We start from the raw sequence: 19,585 nt of genomic DNA, 5'->3' as shown, positions 1-19,585 counted from the left end.
GTTGATTTCGTGCAACCGTGTGTAAATCCTTAAGTGCTGTGTAAAAAGAACTTTCCCCATAGCCATATCGGCAAATAAAGGTTCTTCCGAACCTGAACCTAACACAAATAAACCAACTTAATACGATCCGTCAATCGTCCCTCTTATCTCAAACCTTCCGAAGCACCCAAAGGAAGGTACCATACACTGTTGACCGACCCCTCGTAGTCAGATGAACACCGAAGTGAAACACACTACAAGAACTCTAGAAGACGACATCCGACCGAAGCATACTCCGTATAAATTCCCTCGGAAAACCCTTCGCACCTCGCACATTAGGTTCGTGAACCTAGAGAATAGAACTCATGAGACTGACCGCTATAATCAGGTATATGCATAAGGGCGGCATATAATTGAGATCAAAAAGATTAAAGGTATGTGTTTCCTCCCTATTCCCTGTTCCTCGTTGGGTTGTGGGTTTGGGGTGGAGTCGCACAGCTGAACGTCCCGCCGACCTCAACTGTATATTGCTCGCATACACGCGGTATTTGCGGTTAGGCTTAGTATGAGCTCTACCACGTACCTCTTAGCAAAACACCCTCACCATATTCCATAGCATAAGAGCCGAAGTCAAGAAAATCACTACGGGTTGAACTCTTAAAAGTTCCGAGTGAGAAAACTCTATACTCGCTAGATTTAACCTAGATCGAGAAAACCCAGAATCTCCGGATGAGTAGTTGCAGTATATGCCCGCACTACTCCGGCACTTCGTCCACCTCGTTATAGACAAGTGGTGCCTATCATCCTCTACCCTATTGTATGGAGGAAATCGTCGTCACCCTGTAGACGGTGGAATACATTCTCCGAAGAGGACACTAGAATGCCGAGAACCACAGGATAACCTTCGCAGCCAAGAATACTTAGTAAAGTGCGAACATAGTTGCGTTAAGCCTCGTGACCCTGATCCCGAAGAGATTATAGACTTGACACCAGCCCTGGTGTTAGTCGAAGGGTAATGCAAGAGCACGCACTTTCCACGCTAGAATAAACCACAGTCTTGGAGATTCATTGGACTATTAGGTGTTCCACGAATACTATCTCACGCAGAGATAGTAGAACCACCTCCCGAGATAGTCCAACGTTCATCTAGTGAAACCCTAACTCCTCGATCCTCAGGGTTTCCGTATCTCAAGCTTCGTTAGTACAGGTTCATTTTGCACAAGCGCGAGATAGACACTCTATAGCAAACAGATAACCATAGTCACGCAACCCACTCGACGATCTAGAAAGCCTCTATCAGCCAGTTGAAAGAAAACACGAAACCAAAGATCACCTGAGCTTCCTAAGAACTAACCTGAAGGACTACACATCCAGTACAAGCGAGAACGTTAGGAACTTCGTCATGGCGATCACGCCAGTGTTGATCTTGCCATAGAAGTACACTATGTTCTTAGTACTGAAAAGCTCTACTCCTTTCCGTGAGCTTAGGACCATCCGAGAATCCTCATGGAAATATGGTCCAACCCTTTTCAGGCCGCTACTACTTTCGGATATACCACAAGGTTCACATTCGATCGACTCACTTCTTAAACTTGATACGTGAATTCCCGACAACACTCTTCGTACCTCACTCATCTTGATAGAATCCAGCGAGAACGCTAACCTTGTAGATACACCAGTTGGAACCCACTAGCTACACGAGACGGAATCCACATCCCGTACACGAGGGTCTGTTGAAATGACAAACACAGACCAGAGATCACTTGGGGATGCAAGGACAACCACATAGGAAGTACTCTCTTACCTCTACTTGGCCATTCATACCTACTTCCTTGCCTAGATCTGAATTTCGGGACGAAATTCCCTCTAACGGGGGGATGATGTGACAACCCAAGTTGTCCCGTTACATTTCTCCGTTACCATTAACGGAATATTCCACTGTTCAAAAGTTCCGTTACTGAGAAGTCTTCAAGTTTAATAAACATTTCAATTGTGTATGTTTATATGCCGTCAAGTCGTGATAAAAGGAAATAAAATACATAGCACATATTTCCATGTACTTGGGAAATATTAGTTCTATTATTACGACCACTAAATCGGGTGTGACCAAAAGCCCCGTTTAACGGCAGTATCGGGTAGAATTCCACTGTGTCCCGACTCAAAACCCTATATAAGGGTGATTGGAGTCTATTGGAGACTTTTTACACTCTCTCTCTATACACTCTCTCTAGACCCGTTTTCGCCCCGAATCCGCAACCAAACGTTTCCAAATTGTAAGTCCGCTTACCCTAGCTTATTCTAAACATAGTGATTTATGTTTATAGCCCAAAAATCATCCAAGAAGGCATGGTATAAGGAGTTTACGGCCCAAGAACATTCTAGGGCCGTAAACCCCTAAAATGGTGCCAATCATGCCTTTAAACTTGACCACAAGCTTAGAAACTATTAGGGGATATAGCCTAGGGGTGTTTAAACACTAAAATGCATGAATTTAGGACTTAAAGAAGAGTTTACGGCCCAAGAACTTGGTTAGGCCGTAAACTCCCCAAGTCATGGTCCCAAATGCACTCCAAACTCATCCTAGGGCTTATTACATAATTTAGGGACTTATCCTCTTGAGTTTAGACACTTGAAACACTCCAAAATGATTTAAAGAAAGGAGTTTACGGCCAGGTCTATACCTTGGCCGTAAACACCCCAAAATGTGCCCAAAAATGTGGTTTTTGTCCCCCAAATGGCCTTAGACTATTTCTATAAAGTGCTAGGAAGGATTTAAGGACTTAAACACAATAAAATGAGGCTTGATTTGGAGTTTACGGCCCAAGCATTTATCTAGGCCGTAAACTCCCCAAAACCCCCTCAAATGTTGGTTTTAATCACCCAAAATAGCATCAAACTTCATTAGAAATCACTAGAAAGGCATTAGGGGCTTGAAACATCACCAAACTCAAAGATTTAGAGTTTACGGCCGTAAACTCCTTTAGGAGTTGTTCTTAGGCCGTAAACTCCATTATAAGGCCCTTAAGAACCTCAAATCCACTCATGCCCTTTAGGAAAAATGCTTAGAATAATTCAATGAACAAGCTAGAAGCATCAAACACCCAAGAATAGAACCTTGGGAGTTTACGGTCGTAAACTCCCTTAGGTTGGGCCGTAAACTCCTTGTTTGGTCCATGTTGGTGTTTTAAATTCATTTACACACTTGATATGTGAGTATAGCAAAGTCCCACAACTGATAAGAGACCCTTAGCACCCGTAAACGCTACCCGGGACCCCAAACACTCAACCAAAAGTGTTTTCCACTCCTTTGAGTGTGTATAATTGTTTAAATAGTATATTATATGCTAATTGTATGTGAACATATGTTATCATATGTTAAAATAGGTCCTTGTGTGTGTTCAAGTCCTTACGTGGCACCGAACGCCCAAACAGCACTCTCGTTGGACCTACTTACACCAGGTGAGTTCATACCCCTGAATGAACCTTTTAAATGCTTTTAAATGTTTTATAGGGGGGATACAAGTTAAACATGCCAGTTATCATGTCAATCGCATATGATTGATAACCCGCATGCACAAGATTTTACCACTTTTACACTGTTTTACCGAGTGGGACACTAAAATGATTTTTACCTGTTTCATAACTTTTACTTATACTGATTTATTCAAATTCATCCTAAATTGGTTTATGAAAGATCCTCTAAGGTTTTAAACGTATTTTACAAAGGAATAAAATTTGTGATTTTCTCTGTACATAAAGGCTTTTCATTAAAGATTTCCCTTTTTGACGTATACTTTTACTTGTTAAACACTGCTGCTTCACTTATACTTATTTTATACTCTGACTCGGTAACACTTTCACTTATACCTATAGTCGCTTATACTTGATGACGCTTATACTTATTCACGCTCTTACTTAGTGATACGATTTCTCCTTCACTTATACTGGATAACAACTTTACTCCACTTATACTTGATAGTTGTTCTTACATCACTTATTGTCGTCTCTACTTCGTGATACACTTATACTTGGTACACTTATACTTCACGACTCAGATGTTCCACTATACACTTATACTTCACGACTCAGATGTTCCACTGTACACTTATACTTCACTGTATGATACACACTCAAGCGTAGTTAGATGTATGTTTATGCTTGTATAGATGCATATAAATAATGATTGAAGGACTTAGGAAGGCTTGTCTGCCCTATTTCCTTTTCTTCGTTGAGATGTGGTCCGGTGGGATCGTATGTCCATCTGAAGGTCGTTCGATTCATTAGTTATATATTATGTATACGAGCATAGACATACGAGTTTTCTTCAGACAATTCAGTTAAGAGTCTCTACCTCTAGTCTACACTTACATTAGAAACCCACTCCCTCTCAGTAATACACTGTCCTCTATTTGGGATGCATCTTCGGGACGCGGCCTTCTCCGTCGTCTAGTTGGTAACCAGAGTCTCCTGTAGGGAGAGCGGACATTGTGTGTATAGGCCTATACGGGATTGACAACCCCGCACCCTGACTGCTAGCTACAGTCCACGGCCTACCAAGCCAAGGGGTGACAAATGTCACATTATATAGATGCTTGTAGGGCGTCTAGTACTCTAGTCAGTATGGTTACGAGTATCCTGGGTTGCCTTATAATTCATGGCTTTAAGGTAACAATATTTCGTCAGCGATTTACACTGTATGCTGATGTCACCTTTTTCAGAGTCACACTGTTTTGACCTTGCTAGCTGTATCTTTCATTTGATACTGTCTGGGGTTTGTTATCTATGTTTGACCTTACAAGATGTATCTTTCATTTGATACTGTATGGGGTCTGTTATCGCTGTTTGACCTTACAAGATGTGTCTTTCGTTTGATACCGTCTGGGGTCTGTTATCTCTGTTTGACCTTTCAAGTTGTACCTTTCATTTGGTACCTTCGGGGGGGGGGGGGGGGGTCTGTTTCTCCATTTGTTAGACTGAACCAGGCGTGTCGTATGTTTGATACTTTCCTGGAGTCTATGGTTCTTTGCCTTAGTCAGCAGTCCTCACTGCTGAGGCATATGACATTCCCTGATGTCAATTGCTTTCCTCAATAATCAAATTCAGTATTTTGATAATGATAGCAATTTAGGGAAAACTACTTTTTACTCTACATCACTGACCAGTCTTGGTAGAAGGCTGCTTTTATTAAAGAAAATATAGGATTTTCTGGAAAGGACACTCGTACACTGAAATCTTTTAAACTACTACTTTCTTAAGTTATTTGAATGAAATGTCACTAAATGCTTATGAACTCACCAGCATTTGTAAAAATGCTGATACTCGCTTTTCAAATAACTTGTATTCTCAGGTTAGCATTAGACAGGTACATCCCCGGAGTTGTTGATGAAGATAGCTTTGTACCATGCTGTAATTATTCTATTACTTGTATTACTTTAAATTGTTGTAATGTAACCTTGTAAAACTATTATTATTAATGCAATGTTTTGTTGTACTTTGATTACTATAATGCATGTGTTGTGATACTTGACATGACGTCATCCACCCCAGAACATTTCCGCCGATCCGGTTTTGGGGTTTGACAGTAATAGCGAAAGCGTTACCGAGTCGGAGCATAAAATAAGTATAAGCGAAGCAGTAGTATTTAACAAGTAAAAGTATATGTCTAAAAAGGAAGTCTTTAATGAAAAGTCTTTAAGTACAGAGAAAATCCCAAATTGTATTCTTTTGTAAAATATGTTTAAGAACCTTAGAGGATCTTTCTTAAACCAATTTAAAATGAATTTGGATAAAACAATATCAGTGAGAGTTTTAAAACGATTGAAAAGCCATTATAGCGTCCTACTCGATAAAACAGTGTTCGGTAGTAAAAATCTGGTGCATGCGGGTTATCAAACACATGCGATTGACATGATAACTGGAATGTTTAACTTGTATTCCCCCCCCCCCCTTATAAAACATTTAAAAACATTAAAAGGTTCATTCAGGGGTATGAACTCACCTGGTGTAAGTAGGTCCAACGAGAGTGCTGTTTGGGCGTTCAGTACCACCTAAGAACTCGAACACACTCAATGACCTATTTAACATATGATAACATATGTTTATATACAATTAGTACATTTGATGCTAATTACACAAATATACGCGCTCAAAGGAGCGGAAAAACACTTTTGGTTAAGTGTTTGGGGTCCCGGGTAGCGTTTAAGGGTGCTACGGGCCTCCTATCAGTCGTGGAACTTTACTAAACTCAAATATCAAGTGTGTGAATGGGTTTAAAGCATTAACATGGACCATTTTGGAGTTTACGTCCTAACTCAAAGGAGTTTACGGCCGTAAACTCCCAAGGTCATATTCTTGGGTGTTTGATGCTTCTAGCTTATTCATTGATTTATTTTAAGCACTTTTCCCAAAAGGCATGAGTGGATTTGAGGCTTGTAAGGGCATTATATTGGAGTTTATGGCCTATGAACACTCCCATGGGAGTTTACGGCCGTAAACTCTCATACCTTGGATTTTGTGAAGTTTAAAGTCCCTAATGCCTTTCTAGTGATTTCTAATGAAGTATGATGCTATTTTGGAGGATTAAAACCATCATTTGAGTGGGTTTTGGGGAGTTTACGGCCTAGATAAATGCTTGGGCCGTAAACTCCAAATCAAGCCTCATTTCATTGTGTTTAAGTCCTTAAATCCTTCCTAGCATTTTATAGAAATCGTCTAAGGCCATTTGGGGGGTAAAAACCACACTTTTGGCACATTTAGGGGTGTTTACGGCCAAGGTATAGACATGGTCGTAAACTCCTTTTAATAATTCATCTTGGAGTGTTTCAAGGGTCTAAACTCAAGAGGATAAGTTCCTAAATTATGTATGAAGCCCTAGGATGAGTTTGGAGTGCATTTGGGACCATGACTTGGGGAGTTTACGGCCTAAGCATGTGCTTGGGCCGTAAACTCTTCTTTGAGTCCTAAATCCATGCATTTTAGTGCTTAAGCACCCCTAGGGAATATCCCCTAATAGTTTCTAAGCTTGTGGTCAAGTTTAAAGGCATGATTGGCACCATTTTAGGGGTTTACGGCCCTAGAATGTTCCTGGGCCGTAAACTCCTTATTCCATGCCTTCTTGGATGATTTTTGGGCTATAAACATAAATCACTATGTTTAGAATAAGCTAGGGTAAGCGGACTTACAATTTGGAAGCATTTGGATGCGGATTCGCGGCTAAAACGAGTCTAGAGAGAGAGTATAGAGAGAGAGTGTAAAAAGTCTCCAATGGACTCCACTCACCCTTACATAGGGTTTTGAGTCGGGACACAGTGGAATTCTACCCGATACTACCGTTAAACGGGGCTTTTGGTCGCACCCGATTTAGTGGTCGTGATAATAAACTAATATTTTCCAAGTAAATGGAAATATGTGTTATGTATTTTTATTTCCTTTTATCACGAATTAACGGCATATAAACATACACAATTGAAATGTTTATTAAATTTGATGGTTTCTTATTAACGGAACTTTTGAACAGTGGAAAATTCCGTTAACGGTAACGGAGAAATGTAACGGGGCAACTTGGGTTGTCACAAGTAGTATAGGCCTCTACTACTATTCACACCTACTCATACTCGTCCCAAGTATTGTCTCGCAGTTCCCATGTCACCATTCAAAAGTTTTCACAATGCAACTTATTACACATGAATGTGTTTATACAACAATTTCTCCTAGACTCAACTAGGGTTTTCACGTTTCTATCAAATATATATTGGATTACCTATACTCGCTTTTTAGGATTCTTCTCATGCATATGCTCGAATATATCCTAATACTTTTCTATAGTTCGATAGAAATTTTACTTCCATTTCTTCATATTAATTCTTTCTTGAGTAGTGTCTACTCTACAAGACACATTATTTAAAATTTTACTTTAGCAGTATGGAGACAAACGGTCTTCTACTACCTGCATCATCTTCTAACTCTTGTAATCAATCATGCACTTTTTTTCATTTCATTATTCTTGCTTGATATCGTTATTCTTGTATCTGAGTATGTCTAAGTCTACTTCATAGGAGTCTATCCTAAGAAGTCTGCATCTTAGCTGCATCTCAGTAAGCTTTACTAGCTTCAACTTGGTTCTCTGTCATTCCTGACTACAACATCTCTTCTCATACGATACTATGGGTGTATTTCTTCTTCAATTAAGCATTCTACCTTACTTAAACAAGTAAGTTGCTTAACCATTTACCATTAAATGACTCAATTCACCATCCCAATCTTGTATGTTAAAGTCATCTTAACACACAATGGAACTGTATATCACAAAGTCTTGGCCTATTGAGTCTGAAAACTTCATTATCCTTTCTTTTGATCTTCATTTAATTCTTCTAAATCTTGCACAACATTCATTGTAATACTGTCGAAGTACTGATCACCATCTTCGGTTCTTTTGACTCTATTAAACAATCACTTCTTCAATCTGAACAACGGTAGAACAACTTCGTGGATTTGTACCAACACATTTATCTTGTCCAAACATGTTTCAAACGCACATCTTTCTTCCAAAGATGTTATTATATATCAAACATACTTCATATGTATATTACCACTCTATTGGTATTTATACACTTATTACGATAACAATTCATATTTATTATTTTACGATATCTCGCGATCGTTTATATATAAACTTATCGATGTCAACTATCATAAGTCTCTTTATCACTCCGAAAAATTGTATTATGAAAATTCTTAAAATTTTCTAAACCATGGTCGGCAACAGACCTTAAGCTCTCTCACATAATAGAATATAAGGCATATCTCTTCTCTATATTCATTTATCATTTAGCACATAATAGAATATAAGGCATATCTCCTCTTAATATTCTAGTGCTTGCCTCCATTAGGTATTCAACCTAAAATATATCGTATCATCTTTACTTAATAATTCTTGTTTAAGTTTAGAAATTCTTAAAATTTCTAGTTTACTTAAACTAATTTTCTTAAAATTCTGAAGTAACTTAATATCTTAGAATACTAGGGTTTATCACTACCCAATCCCCCACTTAAATATTTCCTATGGTTTGTATCCATATACTTATTATGAATCAACTCATATATTGAGCTTCCAACAGTTTAAGTCTAAATACCAATCCGTGATATTTAGTTCACTTAAACCATTGCTCTGATACCATGATTGAAAGACCCCAACTTTCATATTTATGAAAGACCCAAACTTTCATACTATTCTAATATTATTCTTAAGTTACTTCCTCAAAACATGCTACATGCATATTTATAAAACAATATTTTATATTGATAAAGTGATTACAAAGGATTGGATACAAACCGACTAAGTTTTATTACATTTCATGTCTACCCAGGAATCTACTATTCACATACATACATGAACATTAAAATAGAGAGAAATAGTATTAACTATTCTAAATCTTTCAGTAGTATAAAACTATATTGGATACTGATCACCTGCAATTGTTAAACACTGAGAGGAATAAGCGATAACGCTTAGTGAATTCAATAAATAGATAAAATATAATCTTATGCCTTATATATACTTTAATGTGGTAAAAGCAAAGAGGAACAACAAGACATATGTGAAATCATGTGACAATCATTCATATCAACCAAAGACTTTATTCAAAGATATACTTTTCAATGAGACATAACGATTTCAATACATGATATGCATCAATAAAGCTTTGGCCCAAATGGCACAGAAGACATATAATTTCTGATTATCAATATGATAGATTTCAGGTTTTCAAGCCTTGTTTAGCATTTCGGTAGACTTCAGGTTTTCACGCCCTGTTTAACAATTTTCCAATACCATAGAATAGAGTTCATTCCCTTACGGAGTGATGCTCTACATGGTCGGAGGCTACATACCATTCCTATCTAACTTTCTGTCAATGCCATAGAATAGAAGTCATTCTCTTACGGAGACATGCACTACATGGCCAGAGGCTACGTACCAGTACCAATGTGAATCTAAGTCCTTTCACTGATCACATGGTCAAAGGTATTATATTTGCTAAAAACATAGCGAATAAAATAACACGGGAAAATAACTCAGAATAATAACACTAAGAAGCACATAGCACATATAACACATAACATATAATTGTTCCTATATATTGAACTCACCTTAAGTTTACTGGGGGTTAAAATAGTAATTTGGACAGCACTTCGGCTTTAAGTATGACTTTGTATGTTGAAAACCGGGAGCTTAATTGAAAACCGGGCTCTGCGAAGGTAGGGCTTCAAAACCGAAAAGATAAAATTTTCAGGCTTCTCGAGATCTTCAGGACGTGTTCCGGGCTTTAAAAATGAAATCGGGGCTTCGGGGAAAGTCAAAATGAAGAAAATATGGGAAAAGGGGCCAAAAATGGCAATTTTCCAAAATTAGTTGGCAAGTCTCGCAACCTCCCTTTAGATAAGGTGCGAGGCCGAACTCGGCTGGGAAGGAACCAAGCAGCAAAGCAGCTCGGTGGGATCAGCAGCGAGGGGCACGCGGCAGGAGAAGCGAAGGCCACGAAGCGAGAGGAAGGGAGTTGGCGTGCATTCGTGGCTCGGACAGGGTGGCTCGGATGCGAGGCTGGTAGGCGAGACGTGTCTTGCGTCGGACTGACCACTGTTGCGAGACGTGTCTCGTTCCTGCTGGACCTCGGCCTCGGTGAATGAACTTGCGACACGCGCCGACTTCAGATTTGGCCACGTCTTCGGTGACGCAGTAGCTTTGTGCGAGGTGTCGTAGCTGCTTCGTGTCGGTACTGTTCATGCGAAAATTCTCGGTTTTCGGGCCCCGGACTTCTAAAATCCATAACTTTCGCATACGAGCTCCGTTATTGACATTCTTTATACGCACGCGTAGCTAAAATTACGCTCTACAACTTTCGTTTAGACTGCGTTAGCTAATTTGACATATTTTTAATACTATTATTTTTAACAGACCGGGATACGAAAATCCGTTAAAAGTTCATAACTTCTTCATCCGACATCCGTTTTTGTCAGAATTTTCACCGTTGTACTACAAATGACGAGAACTTCGATTCTCGTTTAGGATGTATCGGTTAAATATCGCTCGATCTAAAATTCGAGTTTTTAGCTGTCTACTGCTAAGTTGAAACTTCAAAAAATCATAACTTCCTCATACAAAGTCAGATTTTGGCGTTCTTTTTATCTAATTTCTCGGTTTAACGAATACTACGAATTTCATTTATATTTCTAAGGCTAAAAAGTAGTTTATCAATAACTCACTTTTTACGTCATTCAGCGCCGTGCCGGTTTTGTCGCAAATCTTCGGTTGGTCATAACTTCTTCGTTATAACTCGAATTTCGACGAGGTTATCGCCTACAAGTTTCTAATGAGATGATTTACAACATCAAATAATAAAATTTTACTTATTTCAAATTTTATATTTTCGCTAAATTTCACTATTTGGCTTTTAATTGGGATCTCATAAGACTTCCAATATTTTCTGAGTGATTCTAAACGTAGTTTTACTTCATTTCTAGTAAAAACCATCTTGTTAGAACTCAACACTCAATTTTATTCACTTTTAATAATAAAAATACACAATTTCAGAACGTGTATGTTACATAAAGGTGGATAGAGAGGTGAAGATCTCAGATCCAAGGCTGCATCAAGCTTCCATGGTGGTTCTACTACCTTCTTTCTATTTCAAGATCACCACTACAAGAAAAATAGCCTTTTACGACACACATTCTGTGTCGTAAAAAGATCAGATGACATGCAAATGCATGTGAAGGATTGCCCTATCATAACAAAAGACGACACGTTTTTGCACATCTTCTATTTACGATATCCATTTACGGCAAACAGTTACGACACATATTTACGACGCTCATTTACGAAACGCAATGCATATCAAGGAAGGCCCTGTCATAAAGAAAGACGACACACATTTGCATGTCGTAACCTTACGACGCGTATTTATGACACACATTGCGTATCATTAAAGCCCTTGTCATAAATGATGATGGCACGCATTTGCGTGTCATAAAATTCAGCAGCCATTTACGATATTCGTTTATGACCCCTCTTTACGATACTCAATTATGCATAATAAAAATATATGGAAGCAAATATATACGAAAACAATCAATTTCATCCAATAACATCATGTCAAAAAATTGAAATACATTGGTATTATGGGGATCTGACTGTACATTTTTATTAAGAGGTTTTCCCTAATCATATAACCTAATACTACATTGCTATTCAGGGACACCTTGTTTCAGATATCATGTCAAAAAAAATCCTTCATGTCAAAAATTGGTTGTTGTCCACCGGGTGTAGATGGCAAGTAATGACTTGAATATCAGCTGAAACAAAAAGCTTTTATTAATCACATAATCAACAACATTTAGAAGTACATCAAACTGCATATATATATATATATATATATATATATATATATATATATATATATATATATATATATTAACAGATTTGATATAATATGTACAATCTCGTAAAAAGAAAAATAGGAAAAAACAGTTTAAGGAATAGATTGCCAATGATAATAAATAATAACGAAATGCCTCTTACAAAATAATCCAAGAACTTTTCCAGCTTATCATTGAGTGAAGGCAATTCGGTCATACAAAATTTACTCAACCTGCAATATATTTATAAAAAAATGTGGTTATAAATTTATAATTGTAAAAAATTAAAGCAGTTTCTTAAAAAAATGAACATGATATTGACGATCTTGGAATACTCTCTCTGTGGTGCTTACATTTTCTTCCACAATTTCCTTCAATTGGATAGCATTCATATGTACATGGAATGGAATGTAATAATGAAATAAGCAATGGGAATGGAATGATTCATTCCATTCCAATTTCATTTAAACTTCACATTATATATTTGTATAAAAAAAATAATTGATCTCACCTTCATACGCTAAAGAGGAGCAGTAAATATGAACTTCACATTATACCTTTGGTTTTCAACCATCCCTCTCAATTTTGGTCCAAGTTGGACCATTTTACCCATGGTGCCTGGAGATTCAATGTGTTTGTTGAATTTAGGATCAAAAGGATCATGTGAACGAGAACAATACGTTAGATAGCATTGGACTTTGTATTTTCTGTCAATAGTAGAGATTTTAATGAATTCAAAGATAAGGTTGACTAGTTAGCATCTAATAGTGTTAACATGATTCTACACACTGGAATAAAGTGTCCAGGATAAGTTACTTTTCCTTTAAGGACCGGCCAACCACCAAAAGGGTGAGCGGATGTTTCTTACACCAATGTACCATCTACATACAAGGAAAGGGATACAAACAAGTTAGAAGAAAAAGGAAGAGCAAGAGCAGAAATAACACTTCTTTATGCATCCAAACTCATGTTGTAGTCTTCATCATTCATATGAAAAATATAACATACATTCTCTGCTTATATAGTAAGTATAGAATGAGGCTTTCACCATGCATGCAGAAAGAAGAACATCATATGGTAGTTACCTGATCTTCTTTGCACATGAGGAATTTTGAATAAATACACTAAAACATGAATTATAATTTTGAAAAAAAAAACATATGAATGTAAGACTATTGGCTCACCATCTTCTTTACACGTGGGGAATTTGGCAGCTCGTTGCTTGCACCCTGTCATTTGAAGAAACATGTCAGAAACATGTAACGATTTGAAATACAATTAAGAGGGTTTATGTTATATATAAAATATAACACATAATGCCACTTCCCTTCCAGCTATGTTATGTGATGGTCTAAAAGGTATCCACTACAAAGAAAAATGCTAATATTACTCAACTGTCATAAAAAAATGCACTAATAGGGTTTATGGTATATATACAATATAAATCGATTTGCCTTGTAAACAAGATAATCCGCAAGTGTAGTGGCATCAAGATGTCCAGCTGGTAAAGACTTTTGTATTCTTTCATTGTTGTATGTGATGTTATGTGCAAACTCTGCTGATACTTCTAGCATTGTTATGATTGTTTTCACACTGTCAAATACAGGTCCCTGTCTTCCTATATTGTAATTAACAAACCATTAAACTGTTGCAAAACAAAACACTACTAGAAAACTGTGATCTAATACAGTTGAAAGTCTACATATAGTAGAAATGATGAGTCATATTAATAGAGGGGAGTATTAGATTAAACTAACTAATAGAGTACGGCTATTTAACCGTACTCTGTATCCCATTATATCTCAATCAAAAATACAATCTAATACGGTTATAAATCAATACAATACAGGAATATAACCGTACTTGAATCAATATAATACATGAATATAACCGTACATGAATCACTAACACAAGCGTACTACATACATACATATTATTGATTCCCATGACATTTTAGCCCATTCCATCCCTAATCAGTAGCCAACCAACCCCACTACATGACTCCATTCCCTCCTATCATATTTACATAAATGCAATTCCATTCCAAACCAGAAGAAATTTTCAGAAACATATATTAATGTACCTTAATAAGAGTAATTAAATCTCGGGGCCATTGAATTTCTATTACATCTTTAATCCAAGATCCTTATCTCTAGCAAGCCCTAGCACTCTTCCAGGGGTTCCAACAACAATATGATGATATTCATTCTTTAGCAGTTCCTTATGTTGACTTCTCCATAAACGACAGCAACTTTGAGATCAGACAAGTATCTACCAAACCTTTCAAACTCATGGCAGATCTATATGACCAAAAACATAAAAATTGAGACATGGATGAAAATTAACATTTTCAAATTGTTGGGGTTACAAATGAAAATCTGACCTGACAGGCTAGTTCTCAGGTGTGGCACAGGATGAGTGCAGCAACTTGATCTGCAACGGGCTCGATTTGCTGTAGTGTAGACAGAACAAAAACATCGATTTTCCCCATTCTAGACTTGGCATAACAGATGATATCCATTCCTAAGATAGCATGTGGTATGAACTCATGTTGCACTGATGAAGCGAATGAAATCCTTCATAAGTAAAAATGTCGGCTTCTTCCTGTAAATGGAAATGTTCACCAAACCAAATATCTAGCTGAAATGATGAGCATGGAAGTAATATTTACCTGATAAAAAAAGGAAAAATAAATAAAATATAATTAGCTTAAGTACACATGTACAAAGGAAAGAAACTCGAGAGAAAAAGTAGCAGGAGCATATTAGTTTACAATCTATAACTACTAATAAATGAAAACAAACAGAAATACAAGACTTTGCATTCTTAAGGATGTTCAAATCCAGAATCTACAATGGCTTTAAGAAGCTTTGGTTTCAGCAAGAAATCTCGAAACCCTAAACTGTGAATTCCAACATACCCCTGCAATATCAAGTGAAGTAACATATTATAAGTTTGGGTTTGACACCAAGATGAATTCAATACCAAAAATCAATGTCATGTCTGAAAACTAAATTTTAATAAGTCTTAACACATACAAAAATAATGCATACTTGCAGTAACATAATTAACTTCCACATACAATCAATTCTGAAAGTATTGACATATCTCTTTTAGTAGAGGTAAGTTCTTAAATACAACATTGCCTACATTAGATAGCCAAAATTCAACCTATTTCAAAGCAAATGGGTTAGTTGAAACTATATTGTATGTTTTTCTTTAACATTAATCACCATTTTTCTATCAAGATACTATTGATTACCATCTACCTGTAAATATGAGGAATGTTAGAAAGAAACTGCACAACAAATATAGAGCTAAAAATTTACTCAACCTACATACTATAACGTATTAAGATCCTTACTTTTAGTGTTACCATCAAATGAACACGGAGCTCATTTGGAATATAAAATCTGGTAACAACAACAACCTACTGTATAACAGATAACAAATGTATGAATGAATGATACTTTATGCTCAAATAAATTACAATCAAACCATAGTCATTAATTTAATCCAAGTCTGCAATGGTGAATCAATTCAAACATAAAGATCAAAAATTTGATCAAAAACAAATTTAACGAAGTCAATATTAAGGGCCATCAAAAAATTGCAAAAAATTATAAAAGAATATAGATTAATTTATCAAATTCCTAACTTTGGTAATGTTTTTCTTCATCGATGAAGAAATCATAGCTCATGAACAGTAGACATAGTTTATTAGACATCATATAAGTACAAATACACACCAAACATTTGATTTAGACAGCTATAATGATACAAAAATAAATGCAATTCAATGTTATTACCATCAACATAGACAATTTTGATTGCAAATGGCGTTATCGCCTAAGTTAGAATGGAGAGATAAGAGAGACAAAGGTTTATCGGAGAACTGGAAATTTGAATTGGAAAGAGAATTACCGTTGCTGATAAATTCTTCATTTGATCCATGTCTCCTCGTATTCTTCGTTCCCGACTCTTCGAAATTAGGCGTACGACTTGCAAGTTGTGTTTCCCCACAATAAGCATGTCATCTTCTTTTTCACTCAAATTGCCACTTTCCTTTTGTATTCTCAGACCTCGTCATCATCGGCACATCACGCTTAGGAGTGTAAGTAGCGATGAAACAACAACCGTATATCTGATCCGATTTGTCATTCATCTGCTCTAATATGCAGTACATATGATCCTTTTCGCCTTACATATTTCATTGTATTCGGATAATCAATCATATATCAGATCTTATATCCGAAAAATGAAAGCCCTCGGTATCAGGGCGAAAGTTCTAGTGGTTACTGTTTGGTCAAAAAAAGGAAAGATGCGGTGCTCCGGTAAATGTCTGGAGGAGGATAAATGGTGGTGTGGGGGTTGTCGAGAGGAGGAGAGGAGTGGTTTCTCGGAGAAAGAAATGAAGGCGAGACCAAAAGAACTTTTGCTCGCCTTTGATTAAATCAAAAAAATAAAAATAAAAAAGACAGGACAGGGAAATTAAAATGTTTATGTACATCTCCCTACCTAATAAAAGAGTAGTATATTTGCTACGTGTCAATCAATTAGAGTTTCACATTAATTATTTGCCACTTGTCATTCTAAGGTTATTCCTCATTAATTAAATTTCACTAATTCACTCCTCTATTTTACACATATCAAACACATCAACAAAAAATTTATTTGTAATATTTATTGTCTGATTTATTAAATTATTAATCTTTTTTTATTATTGCTCAATAATTACTTTATAATTTAATTAAAATTATTTTTACTTTTTTAATCGATGATGCCCACGGGTTATAAACTAGTCTCTTATATTTATAATATGTATTTTATTGCAACCGTATTAAACTTTGGTGTATTCTATTATCAGTTTTCCAGTAGTGAAAGAAAAGGATGTTGAAGGAATACATAGTATAGTAAATATATTAGTTTTATACATGTAGATCACGGTTGTAAGCAAGTGGATGTCCATTGCATAATACTTAAAGTGTGACCAAGTTTCCAAAAACCCTAACAGACTTTCCAATTGGGTCAGGGTTTTCGTTCTGGGGCATTATACTGCTACCTGTTGAAACTGAATCTCTTGGGGTGATGAACCTGGATTCCTCTGATGCTAACAATACCCATTCTTCGCTTAGTCAAGAAACATGCATTGTTTTTATGACATTTGCAGAAAGAAGTTCCAAAACAAAATCACGATCCCAAAATTCATCCATACTGTTTTTAGCGAAGTTTATTTTATAATAGTTGTTTCTCAAAAGGGCAGTAGATCCAAGAACATCTAAATTCATGAATCGATCTATAGGAAGGCCAGTACCAGATAATGCACATGCACCTAAAGGGAAGAAATTCAACCTAACTCTACAATCAACGAATCGACCAACATCACGTTCAATCTACAAACAAATAATTTACCAATTAGAATGTTACACACTTATTAGATTAAAGATGGGTGATGCATATTTAAAATAAAACATGTTCAACATATGCTAGAAGATGATGTTGGAGTCGAACTGGTTGTGCGCTTTGCAAATGTGTATAACCAGGAACAATAACTCCAGTGTTCTTCTTAGCCAAGCTGACCAAAGCAAACTTTACGATAAAAAAATTAATAATTGGTGAATAGTTGCATTTATATTAATCTAATTACTATAAAATATATCAAAAGGTACAATATGCACAACTACGTTCATCACCTGGCATGCAAATTTCAAATTACTCAAGAACTTGTAAAGTTGAACTTACATGCATTTCCACCTCTGTGGAAACAGGACAGGTATCCCTCTGTCGCTTTTCTCTGTTTACTGATGGGGAATTTGTAGATGTAATTACAGCACCATCAGAAGTAGAATCTGCCCATGAATTAAAACAGGGACCTAGAGATAAGGTTAATCAAAAGGTAAGAGATTAAATCGGGTTAGAAATGGTTAACAGGTGTTAAAGACTCACATGAACACAGTAGAGAAGGGACCTGCACATGATGATAAAAAAAACTTAATCAAAACTATGAGTAAATTAACCTAATCACTGCAGATTACCTAGAAAAATCATAAACCCTAGAAGTTTCTCCAGATTAATTTAGGGAAGTTGAATAGAAAATGAAACATACATAAGCCGTAGAAATCTATTAACTCGTAAAGTACGTGACTGATGCCATCGTTGTCAAAAAGAAACTCGGAAGAAATTGGCGACGCCCATTCATTGTGGTCTAAAGAAGCAGGATCTGCAACACGTGTTTTGATGTTGTAATGTTTTTGGTTGCAGATTTGTAGGTCATTTGGATATGGAAGACTATCACTAGACCAATATGTGTTCTCATTAAGAAGTTTAATCTGGATGAAAGCCTTTGTTGTTGCCATGACAATAGGAAAACGAAAGCAATATTTAACGGGAAGCAGCATAGAGCCGACCAAGCAAAACCAAGCCATCCACATCTGCCCAGAAATCCTGATCAGCAAAGCCTGCTCTTCTCTCTCATTAACCAGAATCATCCAATTCCTAATCGGCGATTACTGGTTAAGTAGAGCCCGATCCAACGACTTATTCTAGGAGGTCATGTGGCCCCGTTGAACAACTGAACAACTCCCAAATGAAGACGATGACAAGCCTGGTGGGCGGTGGAGGCGCTGCATAAGGCGTAGGCTTAGGGTGTCCGCCTGAAGGGTTTTTTTACCAGTGGGAAGGGCTTGTAAGTGTGAGAAGCTGCTGTGAGCTCTAAGAATTACGTGAGGTCCGATTCAAAGCCTGACTAACTTACTGATTATGTGAATATGGGCCATATGCAAAGATAAAAGATGAAGACAGACCATATTTGAAGAATTTTGGGCAAAGGTATGGTTAGATATGATTCAGAATTTATCTATAGATATCAAAGCGGCTATGAAATTTGCAGAGCTTCATGGAAAAGAGAACGGATTTTTGGCTGGCAGAAGATGAATAAGGCGGGGGGTTTTAATTTTTTTAGGATTTGGTTTCCCCCCTTAGCTTTTAAAGAAGAGAATGCGCGTTTGATGAAAACTTTATAAAACGACATGCTTAGACGACAAGCCTTTTATGCTGAGTGCCTTCCGTGTTTTTATTTTTGTTTGTTCTGACAATAATTTTAAGGGAACGCAAAAATGTGTGTCCTAAATTCTTCAAATTTTAGAAGAGATGACATTATGTTTAGGACACACGCTTTTGCGTATCGTAAATCAAT

At 36.7% G+C, this 19,585-nt stretch overlaps 1 pseudogene; it reads right to left on the bottom strand.

The window, feature by feature from the left end:
• Positions 1 to 12,270: 12,270 nt before the first annotated feature.
• Positions 12,271 to 18,746, bottom strand: LOC145002344 (uncharacterized; annotated as a pseudogene).
• Positions 18,747 to 19,585: the final 839 nt, after the last annotated feature.

This window comes from Lactuca saligna, chromosome 6 (assembly GCF_052625555.1).
Source record: "Lactuca saligna cultivar CGN05327 chromosome 6, ASM5262555v1, whole genome shotgun sequence".
Classification (NCBI taxonomy): domain Eukaryota; kingdom Viridiplantae; phylum Streptophyta; class Magnoliopsida; order Asterales; family Asteraceae; genus Lactuca; species Lactuca saligna.
The sequence above is the reverse complement of the archived record's forward strand: the minus strand, read 5'-3'. Positions and strand labels throughout refer to the sequence as shown.